This window comes from Theobroma cacao, chromosome 8 (assembly GCF_053813885.1).
Source record: "Theobroma cacao isolate CCN51 chromosome 8, ASM5381388v1, whole genome shotgun sequence".
Classification (NCBI taxonomy): domain Eukaryota; kingdom Viridiplantae; phylum Streptophyta; class Magnoliopsida; order Malvales; family Malvaceae; genus Theobroma; species Theobroma cacao.
The window spans coordinates 9,243,851-9,249,850 of record NC_142646.1 but is presented as its reverse complement, the minus strand read 5'-3'; positions in this window follow the sequence as shown (position 1 = coordinate 9,249,850).

The window sequence follows — 6,000 nt, the reverse complement described above, 5'->3', positions numbered from 1 at the left end:
TTGGCTAAGCATTGTAAAGGCCATTGTAAAGCTTGGTAAAAGCTTGTGAATTTCACTAGATTCTTAGTGGATTATTGGGAAAATCCTTGGTTGAAAAATCAAGGTAGTGGATATAGGTCTTGAACCGAACTACTTTAAATTACTGTGCATCTTGTACTTTGTTTTTATTTTCCTAAGTTCTGAAAATTAGTTTCCAATATTGTTAAGAGCCAAATTGTGCTATTCACCTCCCTCTAGCACATATTATCGGGACCAACAAGTGGTATCAGAGCTAGTTCCCTGTTATTAAGCCTTAACATCCTTAGGGTAGATCCAAATGGCTCTAAAAAATTTTGTTAATGTTGAGGGTCAATGCATAAATATGCCTCCTTTATTTAATGGATCAAACTATTCTTATTGGAGCGCTAGAATGTCCATTTATGTTAAAGCTTATGAGTATAAGATATGGGATGCCATTACCGATTTTCTTTTCATTCCTATGATCACTAATTCGGTCAATGGTAAGAAAACTCCCAAAAATAGAAATAAATGGACAAAAACTGAAATGAGGAGAGAACAAATCAATTCCAAGGCCATGCACACTCTCATTTGTGCACTTGATTATAAAGAATATGATAAAGTGTCCATGTACAAAAGTGCCAAGGAAATTTGACAAAAATTAGAAAGTTATATGGAGAAACAAAGATGCAAAATGATGAAACGCCAAAGAAAAATAGAAAATCGAAAAAGCCAATAGTGGCTGCAACATGGTCAGACAGTGATGCTTCAAGCTCAAATGTTGAAGAAGAAAAAGCTAAAGAAAAGCAAAGTTGTGTTTGATGGCAAGGGATAATGATGAATCCGAAGTATCTTCAACCCCTTGTGATATTTCTATTGATGAACAGCAAGAAGAATATGAATCTCTTTATAATGAGTTTGAAAAACTTGCTTCAAAATATAAAAACCTGAAAAGAAAAACTGCATCTCTTGAGACTGATTTGCAAAAGATAAGGCATGACTTCAACTCTGTTTTTGAGCAAAGAAATTTTTTGCAAATTGGACTGGAACATTCAAAAACAGATTTTGAAGTTATGAAATTAGAGCTAGACAATAGAATTGAAGCTTTGCAAAAGGCAATAGATGAAAGATTTAGATGAAATATTACTTATTATAAATGATATACTAATGTTACAATCCATAAAGATTTGGCTATCCACACAATTCTCCATGAAAGATTTTGAACACACGACTTACATTTTGGAATAAAGATCTATAGAGATAAGTCTAAGAAGTTATTTGGTCTTTCACAATCCACATACATAAACAAGGTGCTAAAACAGTTTAACATGGAAAATTTCATAAGAGAGAACTTGCCTTTTTTGCACGGCATACACTTATCCCAAGACAATTGTCCTAAAACTCAAGAGGAAAAGGATTACATGGCTAAAATATCTTATGCTTCAGCCATATGACCTATCATGTATGCCATGTTGTGCATTAAACCTGATGTATCATAAGCTCTAAGTGTCACAAGTAGATAGCAAGCTAATCTTGGTGAACGTCACTAGATAGCAATGATAAACATCCTAAAGTACTTGTGAATAACTAAGGATGTTTTCTTGGTCTATTAAGGAAGTGAACTCCAAGTTAGGGGTTTTGCAAAGGCTAGTTTTCATACCAATAAGGATGATATCAAATCACAAAGTGGATATATCTTTATTCTTAATGGAAAAGCAATTAGTTGGAAGAGTTCCAAATAGGAAACAACGATCGATTCTATAATCAAAGTTGAGTACATCTCTACGTCTAAGGCGATGAAGAAGGCCATTTGGATTTAAAAGTTCTTGACTAAACTTGGTGTAGTTCCTAGCTTTATTGACCCAATGCGTGGAGCCATTGCATAAGCAAAGGAATTAAGGTCTCATCAATGATCCAAACATGTACCACAACACTACCATGTGATCAAAGAAATCATTGGGAGAGGCGATATATAGAGCAAGTTCCCATCAAGGATAACATTGCCAATCCTCTCACTAAAGCTCTATCACAACAGAAACATGATCGCCACCTTGAAGGCATTAATATTAAATACAAGGGTGATTAGCTTTAGTGCTAGTGGGAGATATTGGAATGAGCCCAAAAGACAATCACATAAGTTATAAAGGGTATTCCTTGTTAATTAATATATTATGACATTTTATTAATACAATAAGATATATTTCTTTATCCATAAATTGCCTTGTAATTAGTTACTTTAACTTATTAAGATAAAGCCCTTGGAACAAATGTTCCTTGCAAATGAATTATAAGTGAGTTATAATTGTGAGATCCTTATGCATTAAAGCATTATTCCAAAATAGTTCCTTGCCATTGTATTATCAACACAAGGCATTGATAATGCTCAAAGGCTGACATTTGTTATTCTTTTTACTTGTCAAGTAAGTAACTAATCTCATAAGTTGAAATATAAAGATACTGGAGCTAACATATGGGTGTTTGCATATGATGCAAATTCATTAAACATGACCCACCATGAAAAGGCCATTTGGTAACTCACTCTAGTGCTTATGGAACACTTCTCATGTGTCAGCCGTGGAAGTATACCCTAGACTTGAGACACCAAATTGTATTATGTGCAGAGTGCTATACTTTAACTTTATTTCTCCGAGCCTTAAACAAGAATGCCTAAAAAGGATAAACGTTGGGTATAACATGAAGCACATTAAGACAAATGAGTGGTCATGATGAGAATCATCACCCTAAGTGATTTAGGGGACATATCCTACTTGTTCTTTGTTCACACTATCCGTGTGAAGTCTCTGGACAATGTGACTTAGAGATTAGGAAAGAGTTTCGTAAGTCTCAAATAGAACTAGTCGTGAAGCATAAAATAACTAACATAAAATGATATGAAAGTAAACATTGTACTATGCTCTCATTTCTTTTGGGATATATGTGATGAGGGAATCAATTACATTGATGGACTACAATTGAAAGGTTGTAAAAAAACCCTTTGACTCACCTAACAAATGGGTAGCCATGATGTGTTGCTAAATACTGCTTATGGTCTATAGTATTCAATTAGTGATCTTAAGGTCATTTAGATTGTACTTGAATGCTATTACCAATATGTTAGGAATCTAATAAGTCATACACAATAAGTTGCAATAAGGATTAAATTGGGAGTGTGATGATTTAAGTTGGACTTAAATCATACATTAGGTTTTAACCTTCAAGGACTTAATTAAAATTAGTTTAATTAAGTATGGGTTCAATATTATAAATAGTTATAATATTGAGGCTTTGAATAAAAAACCAAAGTTGGTTTTAACCTTGGTATAAAAAACTCATGTTTCAACCATTCTTCATGAGAGTTAAACACTCACTAAACCTAATTCACTCTAGCCGCCTCTTGATAGGAAAATTTTGAGAAGCACTATTTTCTTTAGATTCAACATAGAGTGAAAAAGATAGTGAGTGAAAAGGACAATTGGTTGTCCACATTGCTAACACATTGACGTGGTTGAGAGACTCCTTCCTTAAGAAGGATCCAATGTAATAGTGTGTGCAACCATTGGAGGCCAAGCAATTGAGCTGCTCAAGTTCTCCTTTGATTTTATTTTTATCCATTTATTCCACTGCATGTGTGATTCGATCCCACTCTTATGTTGTTATCTTTCATATCAAATCATTGCCATTGGATATGTCAAGCATACACCTAGTGTTTCAAGTGTCTATGCTTTGGAAGTATAATCCAAACCCTTCGCATGTAATTTATCACAAAATAGTGTAATTAAGGAGTGATTTGACATATGAGGACCAGGTTGTGGACATTTTAGATAAACGAGTTAAAGGCTTTGCTTTAAGGATTGCCTTGGTAAAGGTACGATGGTGTGATCAAACTAGTGAGAAGGTGACTTGGGAGTTTGAGGAAGAGCTAAGTACCCATATCTTTTTGAGACATAAAGGTATGTTATCTATTCTTGGTTTTAATTTAGGGATCGAAATGGGGGAGAATGTGGAAACCTAAATTTTTATATGATTAATTAATTAGAAAACCATCTTGGTAAATGGGAAATTGGTTGGTAAGCTCGTGACATAAATTTTACCAAACCAATTGCTTGAAAATTCACTCGTTTAGCTTGCTAAAATAAAAAAAAGAAAAAGTGCATGAAGGACTAAAGTGCAAAAACAAAAAATAAAATAAAAGAAAGGAGATAATAAAAGAAATGAGGGATAAAATGAAAGCATTATTGGTGGCTTACAATATTTAACTTTCACCAAACCAAATATTACCTTTAATGCTAATAATGTATCTCAATTTATGCATTCTTCTTCAAAATATCAATGCCAACTTGTGAAAAGAATCTTGCATTATGTTAAAAAAACTATCTCATTTGGCATTAAGCTTTTTCTCACAATCCTTTAGTACTTTATACTTACTTTGATCAGATCTCTATATACTCAACAATCTACCACAAGCTATTGTACTTTTCTTAGTGGCAACTGTATTTCTTGAAGTTCAAAGAAACAATCCATCGTTGTGAGATCTAATGCAAAAGTAGAGTATCATGCATTAACTTCCACTATTGTTGAGCTTACATGGATCTTTTATGTCCTTTTGTGACCTTGGCCTCTACATGGACAAACCACCACTTTTTCTCTATGATAATTTGTCAACCTTTCATCTTACCATCAATCCTATCTTCCACACGTGAACAAAGTGTATTGAAATTAACTATCACTTTTGTTTGCAAAAATATGACTTTAGGCTCCTTTGTCATTTAATTTGTTCGCTCGACTCATCAAATAGCTGACATCTTCATAAAAGCTCTGCCTCACAACACCTTTAAAGGTTTTCATATCAAACTTGGTCTATGGGATATTCCTATGACCAAATTGAGGAAGGGTGTTGAAGTAGATCACTCTTCATCACAAGATAACCCATTATAGAAACATAAAGATAAATGTAGCAATATAGGTACAAACAACAACCCAAAACTATAGCTCAGTAACTAATTACCTTTACATATTTGTACAATATTTGTCCCTATAATCACTCATTTTACCATTGGAAAACTTTCCAATATGATAGACTATGTACTTTATAAAAGCAGAGAGCGTCTTTGCATAAAAAACATAAAAGTAAGATATCAATTCTTATATTTTGCACTTCTTATGTTCTTTCTTATCTTTCTATTGATTTTTTCTACATCTACTTGATTAAAAATCTACAAAATTGTAGATGATATTCAAAGAAAGTGATTCTTGATGAATTAGTCTTGCCTCAAATATTAAACTTCATATGCTTGCTAGGTAAATACATCAATAACAAACTCTTTATCAAAATTAAATAATGATGTTAATCGAAGAAGAAGAAAAAGAAAGTTTTAAAAGGGAATGGGGTTGTAGAATTCTCTAATTAAGAGATGAAAACGGTGTCAATTGGACAAATGGTAGTTACCTTTATGTTAGCCTTAAAGGATTGTTTGGCTCAAAATAAAAGTTAAAAGGGCTTATTTGAACGCAATAAAAAGTATGGGGCTTGTTTACTTACTTGTGTATAGTTCAAGGACTCCTTTAGGTATTATGCCAAAATTCTACTAAGCCATCGGTACAATGTTACAATGTATAGGTTTGAGAACTCAATTGCCTGATGACAAGAAAGTTGCCACCAATCTTTTTTACTAGATGTGATTGGGCACCTAATTGAATTTATCATTTTTAATAGAAGTCTTATGCTTAACCTCATTAAAAAAGATAAGTTCTAGCTTATGGAATAGAATTAAGGTTTGGAAGTATGATTACATGCAAGAAAAGTATTAACACTCCCAGATGCCTATTCAAAGAAAATATGCCAATTAATCGTGTTTAATCTTTTTCTAGTTATAAGAAGCACAAGAATCATTCTTAATTTTTGCAAGTCCAAAATTCAACCAAACTTGGGATTTTATGCCACTTAAGGTAAATTTGAAGTCACCGTCTCTTTTTTGACAATTGGAACCAAGAGTTGGTTATAGG